Source organism: Oryctolagus cuniculus, chromosome 4 (assembly GCF_964237555.1).
Source record: "Oryctolagus cuniculus chromosome 4, mOryCun1.1, whole genome shotgun sequence".
Classification (NCBI taxonomy): domain Eukaryota; kingdom Metazoa; phylum Chordata; class Mammalia; order Lagomorpha; family Leporidae; genus Oryctolagus; species Oryctolagus cuniculus.
Genome location: NC_091435.1, coordinates 91,085,104 through 91,106,478, shown reverse-complemented (window position 1 = coordinate 91,106,478; position 21,375 = coordinate 91,085,104). Strand labels below are relative to the sequence as shown.

Genomic DNA, 21,375 nt, shown 5'->3' with positions numbered 1-21,375 from the left:
TCCTTGCATGAAAGCAGGACAATACAAAAGGGCTTATATTTTGATTGCTTTTCCTAATAAGTATGTTCGAATTTCCCAGGTGATTTGGAATATCCCTAGATTTAACTTTCTTATGTGGGAACAGCACTCACATTTGTATGCTTAGAGGTGATTGCACACATGAAAGACTGTTGTTTTTTTCCTCCCAAAGTGGGCATGGATGGAGACCATTATCTTTTCTATGTGTGTAATATTTCATATATTGGCTTTATTATACATTTCTCATCACCTCACCAAATAACTATTTTTTTTAAGTCTCCACTGTGATCCATCTCAGCAGTCTATTCAGTGGTTGAATGTTGATCCAGTCACATCAGCTTCTCAAAACTTGTATGTGCTGCTTCCCACTCCCCAACTCCAACCCAAGCCCTCCTACCATACCCCGGAATTTCCAAAAGCCGTGTTTTCTGACTATGTAAATTATATCAAGATGCCACTAATCATATTCAAGAAGCTAACAATAATGTATTCTTGAGTTGTGTCTTTTTTAATATCATGCTATAGGATATGTTGCCAAGTCAGTTTTTTTCTTTTGCTTTTTGCTTTTAATTAGTCAGCACCATTTATTTTGTGCCCACTAAGCTCAGAGCACGGCGTGGAGGGTGTAGAAGGGAAGAAAGGAGACCTAAAAACACATGGAATAACATCCCCAGAATAGCCTACAGTAACGTTATGAATACAGAAAACAGTTAAATGAAAGGATTAAGAGAACTTAACAGCCAAATCCAAATAAGTGCAAATTGGTCTGGTACCAACATGCAAAGAGGATGCAAATTGTAAAAACTTGAAGTTCAGTGTTTAAAACTGTTATCTTTCTACTTTTATTTTTGTAGTACTTTGCCATGAGAATTGTTAGAGCTCAGAACATGGTACACTTCAAGGAGGAAAAATTTCTGGCTCAATCATGTCATTTAGAGAAGCAAATTTAACACTTGATGTTTGTGGGTTTCTAAGAGTTGAATCTGTAAAGCATTATGAACCCCTGTAATCTTTTCTCATTATCTTAAAATCTTGTTATGTAACTTTAAGCAAGTTACTTAACACTGTGCCTCAATTTCCAAATTTTTAAAATGGGAATTGTAATAGGATCTGTGTCATGTAATTGTTACGAGAATCAAATGTATTAATATTCTATTTAATATGGAGCATATTTTTAATTTCTTTGAGACTTAAATTCATCCTATAATTGATATAAGAAATTATTGTAACATAGATTACCTGGCACCAGACATTTTTTTTAAATGATTAAAACTATTGACACCTCATAAATCAAAGGCATCATGCAGAGTGTGTGAAGTGCTTCAAACAGAACATGGCACACAGTAGGTTTTAATAGAGTGATACTTTGATCTTCATTGACTGAACACTATATTTCTAATTTATAAACTTTTGTCTCTACTCTCATTGGCTTCTGCATTGTGAGGCAGATGTGTATATGTCTGCTGGTCTTTATTTGTGTAAACAGAACCTGGAAGACTTGCCAGAGATCACACAAGTGCTATGTGAAAGATCAAGGTCAGGACATCTGTGTGTTTTGTTTATTCTTCATTTATCATACATTTATCAAGTATTTCCATGTTGTATGAACTCCAGGTCCTGGGATGAGGCAATAACTCAGTCAGGTGAGGTTCTTTCTCTGAATGACTTTAAGTAGACCAGAGGTGAAGGGGATGTAAAAACATAAACAGTAAGCCAGCTGGCTGTTGCATGTGGTGAAACAGGTAAAAGGTGTGGGTAGAGATTTCTGGAATGGTGGTTGCTAGGCATGTCATCCAGGTTTCTTTGAGGAGTTGACTGCTGAAGTGACATCTCAAGGTCAACAGTGTATGTTCCCTGGGGCAGGAATGGAAATGGGACTTTTAAGAGACTGGAATGATCCAGTGAGCCAAGGAAATAAGCCTCCTTCCAGTGAGAGGGAGGTGGGTAGCTCTGATGTTGGGCTTCATGGAGCAGATTTTGAATTTGTCTTGGGAGCAAAGGCTATTCTTTACCAGATTTTTTAAGCTTATGCTTTTTAGTCACTTCAGAAAAGTTCCTGTGTTATGAAGAGAGATGTGAGAACATGGTTAGTTTTATCCTTTTTAGAATGAGTACACTGAAAACAAGGATATGAAATGCTTTTTCCTAGCTATAACATTATAGCATCCTGGTGATATCTGGTTGGTTCACATACCTATTCCTAGATGTCAGTTTTGGAGGGTTTTAAAAAATTTGAAGTCTCCCAAGTGCAAACTGCCAATGCTACAAATCCTTCAGTGGTAACTCTTCATTTTCTATGGAATTGTTCTACAAAATAAATCATTAGTGATTTTTTTCCCCATTTCTGTAGATCTTTGTTATTGCATTTCTTGACATCAACTTTTTAGAAATATCAATTCTTTCTAGAAATAGCCCACCAAATAGTGACTCATGTAATTTGTATGACCAAAAATTTATTTATTCATATTCTCATGCATAGCAACACCTGTTTGGTGAATTATTTATTTCCAGCTATATATTTCATCACCAGTAGTTGTTATATATTCCATGTTCAAAATGCTAAATCTGATTTCAGTGATAACAAGAATCTAAGTTCAGCATCATTAATAATGCTGATTAGAAGAAAGATTCTATCTACACGATCTTTCATAATTTACTTTTTTAATTAACCTAATTTCTTATTTATAAAATGTAAATATTGAAATAAATGTAAGTCTCCTACCTCTATGTTTTCTGTCTTCATCCTTAATTTATCTACTGAAGATGTTTGTATCAGTTGGTCATTTGTAGAAAGTGGTTCAATGGCTCTGAATGTGGCATAACAGTTTCTTTTTTATTAATTTCAGCAAAAATATTTAAACTTGAGCATCAAATAAGTGCCAAGCTGTACGATAGGAATGTAGGCATATAAGGCCTCTGTGTAGCCATTGAGTAGTTAAGCTGTGGTAAAAAGATGGATTGGGGGGTAGGCATTTGGCCTAGCATTTAAGACCCTCTCAACATATTGGAGTGCCTGGGTTTGAGTCCTGGCTCGGCTCCCAATTCCTGTTAATGCTCACCCTGGAAGACAGCAAGTGACAACTCAAGGTGTTGGGTTCTTACCACTCACAGGATAAAGCTGGACTTAACTCTGAGTTCTTGGTGTTTGCCTGGCCATTGTGGGCATTTGAGGAGTGGGTCAGCTAATGTGGGCTCTGTCTGTCTCCCTACCTCTCAAATAAATAAGAAAAAAAAAACTAAAGATTAGTAACTTATTTTTAAAATAATTAATGGCTTTTTTGAGGTGTAGTTCACTCACCTTTCAATTACCAAGTCATTATTTTTAAAGGAAATAATAGATTCTCTCAGCAAATGTTAATTGGGTACCTGCCATGTGCTGGGGCCTTTCCAAGTATTAGGGTTATTGAAACTGACATTTCTGCAAATTCTAGCCCATCACCTGATGTCCATCAACAGATAATTTTTAATGTGGTGTTAGACAAATATTCAGTAAAGAGGTACTCTGGGAACACATTCAAAGGAGAAAGCAGATGTTGTCTAGGAGGTTTCTGAGCAGTGGTCATCTCTAAAAATAGGTTTCTGAGAGATATGCAGGAATTTGCAAGTTGTTGACCTGGGAAAGTTAGAGAGGGGGAAATGTTTCTGGTAAAGGAGAGAGGATGTGCCACGGCCCAGTGAGCCTGGCCGTGCATAGATGCTCAGTATTATTAGAGCAGGCAACATAGTGCTAGAGGACAGTGCTTGAGCAAATGGTGGAGAGTGTGTCCAAGCGTGCTTCAGCAGACATGATTTTGCTTGACTGTGAGGTCACAAAGAAGGATGAGGTCAGCTGGAAGCTGTGACATGTGAGTTGAGTCACAAAGAATGCATAGGAGATTTTTAAAGGCAGGCCACAGTTAAGCAGGGCAGAGGGAGCTGTGTTGTAAAAGAAAGATGTGTGTAAACGAGAGGTGTGTTCATCTGGACAAGAAATTTGAAATACCTGGAGAATGTAAGTAGAATAGAGAAATAGGAAGATAAAATAATATATTGGTAAGGCTTAAAGGGGCAGTTTACAAATAGACACAATGCAATGACTCTCTATATTGTACACTTTTTCCTGTAGGCAACTGAGAGTATTAGGGGCAACAGTTTGGGAGGAGATTGCAACACTGAAGATTTCTGAGACTCAAACATGTGCTTTTGAAAGATAACTCTAGATATTCTTGAACTTGAGGTGGCTTGGGTTATAAATAGAAGCTAGGGTTATGTCATCTCTATTGTGTGTTTATGTAGTCAAGATTTTATATAGAATTCCACTTCTCAATTTAATCCTTTAGCAAAACTATTTCTTTATATATATATATATCATTTCTTTATATATACATATATACAAATCTTTTTACAAAAAGATTTATGTATGTATGTATTTTAGGCAGAGTTAGAGAGGGAGAGAAAGAGAGATCTTCCTTCCATTGGTTCACTCCCGAGATGGCCACAATGGCTGGGGCTGGGCCAGGCAGAAACTAAGAGTCAGGAGCTTCATCCAGGTTTCCCACATGGGTATAAGGGACAAGCACTTGAGCCATCTTCTGCTGCTTTCCCAGGCACATCAGCAGTGAGCTGAATTGGAAGTGGAGCAGCTGGTACTCACATTGGCACCGACATGGGATGCCAGTGCACATGTAGTGGTTTAACATATTGTGCCATAGCGCCAGCCCTGCCCATTATTTCTAATATTAAGAACTTAAATGAAAGATAGGAAATGAGAACCAACACATGATGGGAACTTACTACATCAGTTCCATTTTGTTAGCGCACTTGATTGTCATAGCAGCTTAGGGAGGTAGTCTGGAATATTCCCTGTTCCTCCAGCTACAGATAAGGAAATTGTGGCCCAGAGAGTTATAATTCACTGAGGCCATTGAATGGCTGGTCTGCTGTTCAAGCCAAGGCAGTCTAGCTCTGAAGCCTAAATAGATGAATTGATGGATCAAGACACCATTAAAAATACAGTCACTATGTTAGTGAAGAGGGACATTGAGCAAGCGGGTTTTTTGTATTGCCTTTTTTACAGTTTAGTGATTTTTTAACTTACACAGTTGGTACTTCCAGCTAATTACAGCACGTTTACAACTCTCATGCCCATTTGCTCCCCATTCTCACCCTAGACCCAGATAACCTTGAATCTAATCGAGTGGTGATCAGTTTTTAAATGAATGATGACTTCAGTATAACAGTAGTTTGTTTCTGAGTAATAGCAATCTGATAGTCTTACTAATTCAGGAGTATAATAATGCATGTTTGAACTTCTTACTTTCTAATTTGTATTTACAGTTAGTGTTCTATACTCTTAATTAGGTGCAGGGAAGGGGAAAGTGGCTAGTCCAGTGTCAGTCATTGGTCATAAACAAAGAAGACTACCCAATGCCCTACCCAGGTGCCTGCCTTTTGGGAGAGTCAGACGTTTAGTGGTATTGAGCAATACTGGAGAATGACATTCTTCTCGCAGTCCCAAGATGTTCATTGAAGGGCTTATGATAACTTCTTTCTGCTGGAAGCTATTGAGTTGCTTTTAAAATTTTAGTTCGTTTGAATCACTTGAAATCTTTGGGATTTTGAATAAAATCCACATCAATGTAAAATAAAATAGAACTCCCCATGCAGAATAGAGTAGTAACTGCCAAGCATAAAATAACTGAGCTGTAGAGTGCCTTAAAGGACAGTTGGTCTCAGGCAGAAGGTACTAGATAGGACACAGCTACAGAAGTAACTGTAATGCCTAAAGTACCTTACCTATTTGGTTGCACATGCATCTGAAATGGCTAAAAATAAAAGTTGCAAATGTACCAGATTCAATCAATCTTAGTATTTTTTCCCCTTATTTTCTCAATCTCGAGATAAAAATAAAATCTGCCTGCTTCATTTTCCTGTGTGCTAGTTACTAGGATTAACTGGAGTTCTCAACAGGAAAGCAATAGATATAGTAGACGACATTATATGGTGGGTGAAAGCCCGGTAGAGATAATTATATATTCACTCCCACTGTATTACCCTTCAAAGAAACTGAGCCTAATATTCTCCTCCTAAGCAATTTAACCAACTTCTAAAAAAAAGTACAAGATATTATTTAGAGAATGAAATAGCTACTGTATATAATCAGGAGGGAGAATTATAGCAAATTATCATACTCATTTGATAAGTATATAAAGAGCTATGCTCAAAGCTTTGATTGCACCTCCTAAGTAATTGTTCAGTTGTGCTAACTGTCCTTTAAAAAGCAGAAGAGATAAAGAACTGCTTTAAAAAAAAAGAAATCAATTGTTATACTTGTTCAGTTAGGTTTTCCCCCAGGACACAGATTAAGTCTAATTTAATGCTCTGTGAGGATCAAGAGCACATTTGGCCTTCAAATGTTTAATAGGGGCGATTGCCTTCCCAAAGATAATGTCCATGTATAGACATAGATACCAGGATGAACCTAAATGCAAACAAAATAGTGTATTTACAAATCCACTACATGTATGTGCTGGTAGGTATAGTCTAAATGTTATATGTGTTTCTTTTCATTGTACATTCATCTCAATATTTTCAAAAGACAGAGTTGTGTGCAAGTCTTTCCAATGTTTCTTTCTAAGCTTGTTAGAAAAGAGCTCCCCAAGTCTACTAAATTGTCCACGTTGCTTTTTTAAAAAAATTCACTCAAATATATTTACCTGAAAGGCAAGGAAACGAATACCGAGACAGAAACAGAGACAGATGGAGAGTGTCCATCACTTTCCAAATATCTGCAACAGCCAGGTGTAGGCCAAGCCAAAGCCAGATCTTGGAACTTAATTCATTTTCTCATGTGTGACAGGGAGCCAACTACCAGAGTCATCACCTTTTTGCCTCCCAGGGTGTTTATTAATGGGAGGTTGGAAGTGGAATCAGAACTCAAACCTAGGCACTCCAATATGGAATGCAGCTGTCCCTGGTGGCATCTTTAACCTGCTTTCCCAGTGCCTGTCCTTGTCCACGAATTCTGATTTGATTGTTGTTTTTAGCTCTTGTTTATGCTCCTGTGGAACTGTGGTCTTTCTACTTGTTGAATATTATGGTTAGTGGTGCATTCAGCCTGTGATTATAGAGTAAATTGAAATTATGTTTTTGCAAAAATTAAAAAAAAAAACACAAGAAAGGAGGGAGGTTGGGGGAGAGAGAGTATGATTGAGAGGCATGTGGTTATCCTCTTAGAATTATACCTATGAAATATGTGAAATCTGTACTCTCTAATAAAAAAGCTTTTAAAAATTAAAATTAAAAAAGACTAACATGGTCAGTTTCCTTTTGATTTACTATAGACAAAATGACCAACCCATTGTGTCAGTTTTCTGAGACTTAAGTATTTGAGCACTTTTCTTTAGAGTTTATGATTCTTGTGCCCCCCACCATCAAATAATGTAGGCTGAACTAATCACTGTTATGAGAAGTCTGACAGCAATTACATAAGTGCTAGAGGTAGTTATTCTAAAGATGGCAGGCTATCTTAGATAGAATACCCTGTGTCCTTCACTTGCTAGCTACATCATATTTAGCAAGCAACTTAAACCCTCCTTGCCTCAGTTTCTAGCTTCAGAATGGTCCTGATAATACAGTGCCTACATCCTCCCTCTGCAGTATACACAGATCAGCAAAGCACCACGTCCCTCACGTACACAGCCCAGCAATTTTAAGACCCCAATTTGTCCATATACTTAACACTTGTGGCTGAGAACTGTGAGTCAGATGTAATGGTCGTTATCTACACATGTGAACTTGCTGACTCTGGGGGACCAGCAGCCTCGAAGAAAATCATGGAGATAATAGTACATTCCTCTTTTAACATTGCACCTGATGGCCCAAAGGACAGTGTTATGGGGAAAAACTGTTGAAAATTAATCGAAAGGGTTGAACTCTAAATATATTTAAAAAAAATTAGAAATGTTTCCACTCGTTTCACTTACTTTTTTCTTTTTATATCTTCAAAGAGGTAACACATGCTTTTAAAAGAGCACTGGTTAATAATTTTAAGCCATTTCTTTTAACAAGTATACAGCAAAAAAAAATTAACAACAGAGTGCTATGTCGAAATTTAAATGGCACTAGTCTTGTTTCCAGGAGTCTAACAGAAGATCATACAAATTTTATTAATGGTGGCATCTTTGATGTATTATAGTAAAGACTCAGTGTTTTAGGGTTGAGAATAATGCTGGTAGTAATGTTATTAGAATTAAGGTCCCAAAGCCTTTGAATCTAAGTGGAGTGCATTGAAAGACTATTTTCAGTTTGCCAAAACTCTAGAGAACTTGACTTGCTACTATAATAATATGACTTACCTTGCTTCATTCAGGAACTATTGCATTAAGTTGTGCTGAAATTTTGTCCAGTGCATCCAAATACTCACCCTTTTCTGTTGATTAGGAGAATTAAGTTGGGTGGACATCCTACATAAGTCAAAGGAATATCTATTAGGATAGAGGAGAGAATACTGCAGTGATGAACACCCTGCAGGTCTCAGTGCTTAAAACCGGGGCTTACCTCTTGCTCAGGCTTATTGTTTGCCAAAGGTCAGAAGAGTTCATTGCAGCATCTCAAACATCACTGACTTCTCCCCCAGAACAGAGGAGCCCTAAAGGTCTTCAGCTGGCTAGCACACATCCTAGCCTATATGTAACACATAGACAGTCATTCACAGGGGGCCACCCAGCCGTGAGTGTGCCAAGAAGCAGAAAGCTGCATGTACTTGGAGAGCAGCATCCATGACTATCAGCAACAAGCATGGCTACCAAGAAGCCATTATGTGATAGCATTGTTGTGTGTGTGTGTTCATGGGTGAATCCTTTATCCCTCATGAGGTTGGTATGGTCATGATCTGCATTGTACAGAGGAGAAACCAAGGCACAAAGAAGTACATGAACCTGTACAGAAGGGGTACAACAGGGATTTGTTTGCCTCAGATTCTAATGGATGCTAATGTATATTTTAACTGTAAAAAGGAAGATACAAATATAGTTGAGTATGCTTCTGTTCTGGGGGTTTAAAAAAAGGGGGGAGGTTTAAATGATCCCTAAGAATCCTAAAATTTTGCCTGGCTCAGCCTGAAATAATCCACAAAAACAGTGACTGCTTGTTTCTTTTGTTGCCTCATCTGAAGCCAGCGGCACTCTCCGGGCCAGCACACTAACTTCCCTGGTAACTCAATTAGAGGGGTGTTGTCCCAAGACATGGGGCTGCCAAAGTTTCCCTGGATGCTGCCCCTTGTGAGAAATTTAAACTGTCCGTTTTGGAAAATGTTTAATCTGTGTAAAAGAGCACAATGACCACAGGGCGAGTCAGTTATCAGTGACTGTAAAAAAGTTAGCAATGCATGTCCAGCCTTGCTTGGTTGCACCTGGCAAGTTAATCTGGTGCGTGTCAAGCAGAGCTTTGAACACAGATTGCATCCCATAGATCTGTGGGACAAAGGGATAATAAAAAAAAGCTGGTGCCCAGCTGGCCACATTCTGCTGGGGACAGTCAGAGAGGACATGTAGAGGATGGGATTGATGAGCTTCTCCTGTAAGAGAATATTGAATACATCAGTATTCAATAGTTCAGACAAATCTTCAGGCCAAGGAGAGATGATGGGACAGCATGGAATCATTCACAGGACACTCTGGCAACATGGAGGATAAGGAGAAACTTGTTGTTAATGTGTGTGGAAATTATTGCCTGTCCTTCCTTCCGCCTAGCCGAAACGGAAATCTTGCCTGATACACAGATATTTTATTAGCAAAGACATCTGAGGTGTGTTATGTGCCAGAGGGCTTTCTCTCCAGGTTGCCCAGCCAGCCAGAGAAGCGGTGGAACTGGTTGGAAAGGCAGGCCATCAGCATGCTCACGCAGCGAGTGCTAGGGCCCTGAAGTTCCCAGTTGCTTTTTGAAAGACGCATATAATAACCATTTTGGGTGCCTCACAAATCTATTATAGCATTTCACTTAACAAGTGTTCCTCAAGTGCTTTGAGCTCCCTGTTTGGATAGATGTGACTGAAATGTAAAATACCTTTCACTGCCTTATTTATTGCTCCAGCGAACACGCTATGTGCTGGCACCATTTATCTTCGTTTTAATTTTATCTCCCACAAATATAGGCATTAATTTAAATCACATACAGAACATAACAGTTTTTATAGAGGCAAACTTATTCCAGTGTGCTGCATTTTAATATCGCACTTCACCATCTCTTCTCACTTGATTCAAGAATAGTATCTCTTCCTGCCTCAGCATTTAATCTTAGGACAACAGAAACTTTCTGTGCGGGCATGTTCTTCCTCTCAAACCTTTTCGTTCTCCCTGCTTTGCTGTTTGTGGCCTGAAAGTTGCTTGAACATGCAGCCCAGGTTTGTATTTGCAGTTCTGGGTCTCGTCTGCCAGTTGAATTTCCCATGGCAGTGATAGTGGGGAGGGCAGAGTTTACCCAGCAAGGTGGATTTTACAGCTGGAGCTCATACATACTCAGCATGAGCTCCCTTTTCTACCAGTAAAGGGATAGCACAAGACATGTCCTCCTGCACCTGAAATCTCAACAATCTTTTAGGGCACTCAAGATTTTCTGGTCATTTTTTCATTCAAATGGAAAATTCCCCGTTGTTCTTCATAATTGTCACTTGTGAGTCTTTCCCCTGGGAGGAAGCAGGCTCACCGGGCCGTGGCTGTGGTTGTGGCCGTGGCCGTGGCTGTGGCTGTGGAGCATTCATTCCAGTTAGCTCTTACATGCTACGCAAGGACAGCTTCCCCATCTGTCGCCTGCGGCCTGCGAAGCTGCAGTCCTCCTAGGTTAGGACTGCCGAATTGCCTGTAACCTGGCAGTACAAGCGTTGGGGCAGTCGTGAGCATGGCCACAAGATAGCGTGATTTATAAGTCATCTTAGCCTCTCTTTAGAAGACTTCAGGGTGCTTTCCCTCCAGAATCCCGAGTTAGAAAGAAAAGAAAACTTCTAGATTTCCAGGTCTTTCAGTCTCTAGGCTTAGGGACATCTCTCATAGTAGATTTTTTTTTTTTATGTTTAGTTTACATTTAGGGCTTAAAATGTATCAATTGCCATTCAAGTTACTTTCTTAAGTTTTTTAAAAAGATTTATTTATTTATTTATTTATTTGAAAGGCAAAGTGTCAGAGAGAGAGAGAGAGAGATCAATCTTCCATCTGCTAGTCCATTCCCCAAAAGCCTGCAACAACCAATTCTGAGCCAGGCTGAAGCCAGGAGCCAGGAAACTCCATCCTAGTCTCCTACATGGGTGGCAGGGGCCCAGATAATTGGGCCATCATCTACTACCCTCCCAGGTGCTTTAGCAGGAAGCTGGATGGAAAGCTGCACGCAGGGACTCAAACCAGCACTATAATGTGGGATGCTGGCCCTGCACTGCACAGCCAAGCCTCTGTGCCACAATGTTGGCCCTCTCTCTGCTGTTCTTGTAATGACCCTCTGAGACAGGTACCATTATTATGTTCATTTTTAAGATGAGGAAATCAGGCCTGGAGGAATAAAATGGACTTTTCCTGAAATATTTTAGCTAGGATGTAGCAGGGTAGATATTTTGAATGTATTTTGAATATAGTTGGTATAGCTCTCTTCAGCCTGAATTCTTGACCTCCCATTTGACGCTGACTCTTCCAAAGCCCTGAATCTTGTGCTACTAGGTAGATTTTATCCATGGCAAGAACTTGGTTACCCTGGAAACCCACTAGCTAGAATGGCAGTCCAATTATAGCACCATTGCTCTGCTTTTATTAAATCGGTATTGCTGATGATGTGGACTTCTTGATTGAAAGATGCTGAGGAATGGGCTCCCATCACTTGCTCTTGCCTCCCAGGAGCCTTGGGATTCTTGACTTTTAAACTAAACCAAACACATACCTCTTTGTATCATTGGATTTAGGGGATAAACTGGCCCTATCTTATTGGACCATGAGCATTTAGCTGTGGTTGGAACTATGTAGAAGTGCAAGGAAAAAATCTCAGATGGATTTTTCCTGTCGACTGAGTACCTCCACTCCCAAACCCTCAAAGGTCTGCTGATTTAGGTCCCTGCTCTGAACTACTGAGGCTCATGTTCTCTGTTTAGATTGTTCTTGATTCACTTCAGACCACTGGTTTAAATCCAGATTTCATTCAGGAAAGATTATAGCTCTCTCATACTTAATCTTTCACCAAATTTTGATGGGCCAAAGAATTGCTTTGGTTTAAATCAGTGGATGAATTTCCTTTAAATATACAGAATATTAACAGAATTGAGTTAATAGAAGCAGTGCTCAGCCCAGTGACACCAGCTTGGAGGAAAGGACATTATAGAAGTGGGATATTAGCTCACTTCCTGAGATGGTAGATGGTAGGCTGGTAGACTATTGAGTTAGTTCTTTCCACGTAACACATACTATAAGTTATATTTTCTATTACCTCTGCTACTTTCATCAACTTTATCAATATTCATTTTATAGAAGAGGTAGAGGTAAAAGACATGGCTTACTTATTTCCAGGACTACTCAGAGCTGGTAAAGTTTTGAGTACAGGATTCCGAAGTTGAAGTCCATTGCTCTTTTCTCCATACCACATTGTCCAGAGTCTGGCTTGAATAGCTCAGAAACTAAAACAAGACTTGAAAACACTAGATGTAAATCCTTGAAGTTCTAATATCAAAGTTTTTTTTGTAGGTGTTTTCTGTCTAGAATGAGACTGATGGGGGTAGGGAGCTGGCCAGTGATGTTTCCATGACTCCCCTCATTGTCCTTGACAGTTATCCAGAAGCTGCAATTCAAAATGGGAAAGAGAAGTGTGTGTCTTCAGAAAATTTATACAATTTGTCTCAGTTTTCCCACCTTTAAAATAATTAAGACATTCATTCAAACCCCGGATCCACCATTTACTGGGTTGATGACCTTAATCATTGTAGTCATTTTGGACCCTTATTTCCCCTTGGGAAAAAGGGACCAACAATAATATTGGTAATAAAGATGAGTTGTTGTGAAGAAAGTGTGAAGCATTTTGTAACTGCAGTGTGGTAATCTCACGTGGAGCAGTAGTGGTATTCTTATCATCTCCAAGCTCCCTGTCTCAAGTTCTCTGGAATCCCCTTCCCTATACTGTCTAGCTGTGTAATACTTCATTTGGGAATACTTTTGATATTACTGTGTATAGTAGTAGGATCTTGGATTTAAACTTCTCAAAGGACAACTGTTTGGCCCAATGGTTAAGACACCACTGGGAATGCCCACATCTCCTGTCAGAGTGTCTGTGTTCAAGTCCTATCTTCTTCTGATTCCAACTTCCTGCTGGTGACACCCTGGGAGGCAGTGGGTTGTGGTTCAAATATTTGGTTCCCTGCCAACCAAATGGGAGACTTGGATTGAATTCAACATTCCTGGCTTTGACCAAGCTCAGCCTTAGTTGTGGTGGGCATTTGGGAAATGAAACAAAATGAACAATTTCCCTGTCTTTTTGTCTTTCACATTACAAATTAAAATAATATTTTTTAATTTAATGATCCTAACAGTGTACCTGACAATACTAGATTCATCTCATCTAGTTTGTCCTCATGTGGAATGAAGGGGAAAAATCCTAATTATTCCATGTCTGATATTTTCTTCTCTTAATTAGAAGTAAACTGTATATTATCTGAGTTGTACATAGAAGTACAAATTCATAGTTTCTAAAGCTACAGGGAAATATGCCCTTATTTCTGAGACTTGATTAAACAAGCTTCCTATTATATTTCTCTACATTTCTTGAAGGTTTCTATAATCTTATTTTATTTCATATTTATATACAGCAATTTGTATAAATATTTTATAAATGTGTAAATAACATAACATGTACTTGTTTTGATTTATTTATTTGCTTATTTTTATTTATTTGAAAGAAAGAGAAACAGAGAGGGAGATCTTCCATCCACTGGTTTTTCTTCCCAAATATCTACAATAACTAGAGCTAAGAGAGAGCTTGAACTCAAGCTGGCTTTCCCACATGGATGTCAGTGACCCAAGTACTTTACCCACCCGCTGCTGCCAACTGTGGTGTACATTACCAGGAAGCTATAATAGGGAACAGAGCTGGGACTCAAACCCAGACATACCAATCCCAAGCAATGGCTCAACCATCGTACCAAACACCAACCCTAATAAATATTTTAAAATAAATTTATGTATATATGTCTCCATCTCTTTCACTATCCAGCATTTTTCGCAGCAGAAATTTTGAAAACCTAGATCTTAAACACGGTGTAGTAGAAGGGAAAAAAAATTTTTGGAAGTAAATTGTTTGCCTTTGTATCTGTATGTCTTTGACTAGTACCGAACCTCTCTCAAAGCAGAGGTATAACTATGATTTATAGCGTCACTTTCAATCTTTAATGAAGAGAGTAGTCCACCTCCTCCATTACCCTGACAAGAGAGAACAGAACACTTGACTACCTGTGTGGTGGTCATAGTAACTCCTGTGCAAGCTGAGTGACAGTTATTTCCTCCTCTCCCCTTTCCCTTTTCAAGTTGCTTAAAGACCTTGATTGATTGACTTCATGGGAGCTAGAGTTCAAGTCTCTAACAGCTAAAACTTGTGTGATTTATTTCCCCAAATGTCTACCATGAATATTTTCCTAGGGTCACCCCTGCTATATGTATATATTTTTCTTTGTATAATGTTTTCCTCATCAGTCCATGTCAGGCTATAACTTTCTAACTACTATTACAGTATTAACTTAATCCTGAGTGAAAAGGCAGGATTTTTTTGTATCTGAATATTTAAAGGGGAAATATTCTTTTTCACTTTAAGGAGACTCACTTTAGCAAATCAACCTCTCACTTTTTTCTTTCTTTTTTTCAATTTGATCTGTCCAGTTAAGGAGACCACATTTAGCACTTGCTAGTTGAGACTTCTGTGTTACGGTTCTGAGTTAGTTCCTCTCCCGCCGTGGGGCACTGAGTCACAGTGTGATCACCAGCTGCCTGTGCTGCCGTTGCAGTCGCATCTTGGCAAGGGGGAGAGCCAAGACCCAGCCTTGAAAGTATTTTCAGGAAAAGGTGGAGACCCTTTCCCCACTGTGAGCTTCTTTCAATGGCTTGGTGTAGCCAGTATTAATGTTATAAATGATCATCCCTATATTTGTCTCAGTTCCAGCCCAGATGGAGTTTTGATTTTAGAAAACCATTCAGTGAAATGTATTTCCTCTGCCTGGTAGGCAGTGATCACTTACCAAAAAAAAAAAAAAAAAAAAAAGTGTATGTTGGGAGAGTGTGGTGGTGGTGGTGGTGGTTATTGTAGAATAAAAATAAATTTATGATAATTCACATATACTTAACCTTTACTGATTGAGTAATACCAAAAAGGGAATGAAACAGGCTGGACTGACCAGCATTTGCAAATGGATTCCAGGAATGTGGTTGGGGTTGCCAAAGCAATCACTGAATGCTGCCAAAAGTATCCCCTGGGGTTTTGCTGAGGGTGGGGAAGACAAGGACCAGGGAGGTGTGTCTGGGAATGTGTCTCAAAACCTTCTTACCCAGCAGTGTGTCAGGAAAGAACACAGCGTAAAAGATAAGAAGCCTTCACACTAGCCCTGCTGGCATCCAGTCTGCACCACATGGAAAAAGATACCTACCATTCACAGGCGGAAAATGATGGTGTCATGCTAAAATTTAGAACCTTGGCATTCTGTACGTCAGAATTCAACCCAGAAGGATGATGCATGTTCATTGTATCTCTGTGTTAACAAGACAAAACAATCTAAAAATTCAAAGAAAGCAGTTACATTAAACATGAAAAAAATGAGCAGTACTTCCAGTTGGTCAAGATCTAATTTTATTGACAATTCTAGATCTCACTATATTTTAAGGAAATCTCAATAGAGCTCAGGTTTCCACCCTGACATGTGCAAACCATCAAACCACAGCAACTGAACTGACGAGAGACTAGGAGCTGTTTTACCAAAAGGCAGCACCATTTTGTGATCCTTTCCATAGGAGTCAATACCATTGAAGTTGTTTTCCAGAAGTAGATTCTTCATTTCCCAATTTTAAAAACTATGACCTAAAATGCCTTCCTGGCTTTAATTACCGCATTGTCTATACAGACTATTGAAGGCATTTTTGGTAGATTTCTGTGTTGGGTAATTGCCCCCACCCAAGCCCCTTGTGGGATAGTTGAAACTTTCTAAGGGATTCAGGAAGCCCCGGGCTTGTTGAGAAAGACCCTCGGGGAGACATAATCCTAGTGTTCTCGATTTACAGTACAGAGCTGTGTTTCATCAGATGCAACCTTAATTGTGAGAAAGTCACTTACGTGCTTGTGTGGGCTGGCTGAGCAGTCCAAGCATCCCAGCAGAGTGGGTCTCAGCCAGGAAGGACTGGCTGAGATTTTGTGGCGTGCGTCAGGGCTGCCGTCCACAAGCAGTTTCTTCCCTTTAAGGAATCCTCATCTCTGCCCTGAAGGCCTCTTAACTGATTGGGTCAGGCCCACCCATGTCATCTAGAATAATCTTCCTTCCTGACATTCATCACACACAGTACCTTGCCAACCACACCTAGACATTGGCTGAATAGTGGAAGACTTGAGCCTAGCAAAACTGATAGATCTGAGAGACCACAGAAGACATTTTGTACTGAAGATAGATCTGAGGCAGAAAGGCAGTGGACTCTTGAGGACAAGGAACCAGGAGATCAGAAAGGGTGCAAGCAGAGCTGTGAGAACGGAGCATGGGCATTGGAATGGTAGTTGGCAGTGAGGGTGAGCACAGGGAACCGGGAAGGACACAGCCACGGTCTGCCTTGGGCACGCTGCGCTCTGATCAGCTCTGGTCTGGCCGGGCTGAATGCAGAATCTTTCACATTCTCAACCTGAGTTGCAGTGTAGTGCTGTGCTTCTGTCTGTTTTGAGGTTAAAGGCCTTTGGGTCGACTCCACTTTCCTCCCCATTGCTGTAATTGCTAAATCTCCTAGCCGTGCCTCTCAGTTACAGACCAAAAGGGCAAACAGCTCGGTCTCCCCTGTCAAGGCTCAGGCTTTTAGTCTTGTTGGAAGATTTCAGAGCCCAACTTTCTGGCTGTTTGATCCTTTGTCCTCTCATCTCCTGTGACTTTTAGACCCATTTGGCTACCACCTACATGGCCCATGATTATAGCTGGGTCCTGTCTATGCTTGTCTCTATTTTATCTCCTCAAAATTAAACTACCAAACCGACCTCTGAGCTCAGGCCCCATCCTTCTGGCTGTCACATGCAGGAAGCTCCTCCTCTACCCCTGATCCTCTTTGCCTGGTACCTGTGTCTGTTTTTCCATTGGCCTATGCTGGTGTTTCTTTTCTGCTCCAATGTGGAGTCTCTGGTTTCTCTCCTTACCCTTGCCCTTCTTTCTGTAGGCTTTCTTCAGAACATCGCTTTGTGTACCTGCCCCTGCTGATGGCGGCACAGTCAGTCATCTTGCCCACTTCCAGGGTTACTGCATACCATACACTCTTGGTTTTCATTCTGCCTTTCTGAACAATTCTGTATTAAGGAGCTCCCTCGCTCCTGCGCTTTCTCTTTGATGAGGGTGTGGGGACTGTTTTTCAGAGGGCCTGTTCTGGATGCTCTTTGACACCTGTGGCCCCACCTGTGGACACTGATAAACTTGCCCCATCTAACTTTCTTGCACTTTGGATCTGGAAGTTTTTGACTACAAAATCAGTCATGTGCATTTGGATTTACCAATAGAAATCTCAGCTTGTGTGTCAAAAATAAATTCATTAACTTCAACCTGGAATTCCTTCTCCTGTGTTGTTTCATTAAATGGCATCATCATCTAAACAGTTTTTCAAAGTTGGGGTATTATGGCTAGATTCCTGACTTTCCCTACTGTCATTCTTATCTCCTAAACATTTCGCAAATCTTTCTACCCATCTGTGCTTCTGGTAAGCAAGTTTAGATTCCTGTCATCTGTCATGAACCTTCGGTAATTCCCTCCTAACTGGTTTCCTTGTAGTCACTCCCCTGCCCTCACACCAATCTATCTATGAAGCTATTCCTAAAATGCAGATCTGACTGTATTACTCCCCTGTCTGACACGTATCTCCTTAACTCAATAGTGTAATACAGTGATTAAGAAAACGGGCCCTGAAATCAAATAGAAATAGATTTGAATGTCACTCACATGCTTATGCGATCTTGGACAGATAATATCCCTTTCTGGTTTATTCCCTACAAGTAAAATAACAGTAGTCACAGCAATTTTCCTGTTAGATGTTGCATGCCTCTTTGGCTTCTGCTCTTCCTCCTGTTCCCATGGTGGTGCCACAAGCCCTAGCCACATGCTGCCTTTCCTCAGAGCACCAAAGGCCCTGAGTTGCTGCTAACAGTTACATGATATTCTCTTTGCCTGGAGCATTGTTTATGCCCGAGCTTCTTATTTCTGTGTTTCGACATAGGTACAGTTCCCGTAAGAAATGTCTAGCAGTCAGACTCCCCCGATTTCATTTGGTTCAGATGCCCTTGTGTTTCTCCTGAACTTCCTAATCCCTCTATTTTCTACCCTGCAAATGCTTTCTCTCACCACCAGATTCTCCCAAACCGTCGGCCTGTCTCTACCCCATTGTGAATTCCATGAGGACATTGGCCATTGACCTTGACTGTCTGAAGCTGCCAGTCCTTCCTACCCAGGGCTTAGTCCAGTGCCTAGCAAACAGTGCACACTCAGTAAATACTGATCAATGTTTACAATGGGACCAGTGTGACTACATTTCCAACAAGGTGATCAAAATCCTTTCGTAGGAGAAAACAAAATGTAATTCCACGGCCTCTGTAATAGATCCATGGGAACCTGCCTCTATAGAGCTGTTTACACAATCAAATCCAAGGAAAGCCCTAGGACAAGTCTCTGCTCCTCCACAGTGTTCTGGGTTTCTTGCTTTTCCTCTTGAAATCTTGGTTTCAGCAAAGCAACGTTTCTATCTGTTCCCAATAACCGTACACATTGGAAGACAGAACTCAGTGTATATAGCAAGGCCTTTATCGATGATAACGTCAGACCTGAGATAGGAGGCAAACAACAAAGATATTTTTCACATTATATGGAAGGAAGTTTCTAGGTATGTAACTGAAAAACACTCATGGAGAGCCTCAGCATGTTCCCTTCAAGCTTTGGGGGGATTTTTTAACAGTTCTGTAATGTTGAATATTCACAATTTTTAAAAGGAAATGTGGCCCTTTTCATTAGCTCCTTTTACCTCACGCTGAGTCATGGATGAGAGAGAATTTGTAGGCGGTGGAGCTGCAGGAAGAGTAATTCTGTCACTTACACTTGCAGGCTGTTATGCTTTCCAGAAAACTTTTTCTGTAGGTTGCGAAAGTGATTAATCTGCTGTTAAAACTGACAAAGAAGGTTCTCTGATAAGAGACAGAATTAAGTGAGGGACTTTTTTTTTCTTTAAAAATTAAGCTCCTCTTTCCAGTTTTAGATTAGAAAAAAATAAACCTAGCTTTTTTTTTCCCCCCAAGTTCTAGGGTGTGTGTGTGTGTGTGTGTGTGCGTGTGTGTGAATTTCATCATGGTTTTTAATCACAGGACATTTTCTATTTAAACTGTGTCTTTATTGGCATAGCTTATTCCTCCTGTTTTTAATTTAAATTATTCATATCTACATCCTGTTCCTTTTTTTTTATTCGTTCATCTTTCTATGTTTGGGTTTTTCTTTTCAATACTGTCCCACTATCCTGCTTTTCAGCACCAGATCTCATCAACCACCCCTGTTTTGCTTTTTCATTCTTTTTTTTTTCTTTTTGTTAGCATTAAAACTGGTCAAGATAGGGGCCAGCGTTGTGGCATAGTGGGTTAAACCGCTGCCTGTGATGCCAGCATGCCATGTGGACACTGGTTCATGTCCTGGCTGTTCCACTTCTCATCCAACTTTGCTAAGAAAATTAGCAAGAAGATAGCTTAAGAATTGGGGTCTCTGCCACCCTCATGGGAGACCTAGGCCTGGTTCAGTGCTAGCAATTACAGCCATCTGCAGAGTGAGCCAGCAGGTGGAAAGTCTCTCTCTCTCTCTCTCTATATATATATATATCCCTCCCTCTCTGCAACTCTGGCTTTCAAAATAAATCTTTAAAAGAAAAAAAAAGTCAGGATTATCTAAGTTCCCCCTTGTGACTTAAATTCCCCCCCTCTTGAGAAGTTCCTTTCATGTATACATGAACTTTTTTTTAAGATTTATTTATGTGAACAAATTACATGAAGAGAAAGAGAGAGAGAGAGAGAGAGAGAGAGAGAGAGCTCTTCCATCTGCTGGTTCATTCCCCAAATGGCTGCAATGCCCTGATCTTCCAGGTCTCCCACATGGATGCAGGGAACCAAGGACTTGAGCCATCCTCCACTGGTTTCCCTGGTGATTAGCAAGGATCTGCATCTGACGTGGAGCAGCCAGGACTCAAACCAGTACCCATATGGGATGCTGGCACTGCAGATAGCACCTTAACTCAGTGTATCACAGTACTGGCCCCATAAATGAACATTTCTAGAATACTTTTTTAAAATGTGGATGGGGACCAGCTCTGTGGCATAGTGGGGTAAGCTGGTCTCTGCAGTGCCAGCATCCCATATGGGTGCCATTTTGAGTTCCAGATGCTCCACTTCTGATCCAGCTCCCTGCTAATGTGTCTGGGAAGGCAGTGGAGAATGGCTCAAGGTGTGTAGACTCCTGCACTCATGTTGGAGACCTGAAAGAAGGTCCTGGTTCTTGGCTTCAGCCTGGCCCAACCCCAGCTGCTGTGGCCATTTGGGGAGTGAACCAGCAGATAGAAGACCTCTCTCTGTCTCTTCCTCTGTCTCTTCCTTTGTATGTATGTGTAACTCTACATTTTAAATAAATAAAAAATTTAAAAAATATAAACAAACTGTTAGCATCATTGAAATGAAACATCACTGCCTGAAGTGTTTAAAATTATTTTCTTTATTATTTTTCTATTTTTTAAAAGAACTTTTCCACCAAGAACTGGCAAATATGAATAGAATTTGATCTTCTCAGGTCCCCAGAATTCAGCTAAAAATGGAAAGGGACAAATGAATAAATAAAGCATGTGATATAACCTAAATTTTTATTTTTTCTAATTCTGCAAGAACCAGTGACTCATTAGAGCAGTTACAGTCCTCAAAAATTGAGAATAGCAACCTAGAGCTTATTGAACTTGTGCCTCTAAGCATGTTATGGTCTGGTAACCCAATGCAGTCATGGGGAGCAGAGTGGGAAGGTTTTCTTACAGCTCTGGCTACACTGCCCCCCAGTGAAGAACAGGAGAGACAAAGAGAAGTGTCTACTTATCCAACCCAGGGGCCAGCACAGAGGACTTGGAATTCTCCTGT

General features: G+C 40.2%; 1 protein-coding gene across 20 annotated transcripts in view; it reads left to right on the top strand.

Moving 5' to 3' along the window:
- LPP (LIM domain containing preferred translocation partner in lipoma) overlaps positions 1–21,375 on the top strand; it is a 727,525-nt gene that overhangs the window by 396,236 nt on the left and 309,914 nt on the right. Inside the window, exon 1 of one of the 20 annotated variants that reach the window (XM_051859196.2) lies at positions 3,873–4,009. The exons of the other annotated variants lie outside the window; for them this stretch is intronic. The gene's annotated coding sequence lies outside the window, so the exon portion shown is untranslated. Of the gene's footprint in view, positions 1–3,872; positions 4,010–21,375 lie in introns of those variants that run through there. 20 annotated transcript variants of the gene reach the window in all.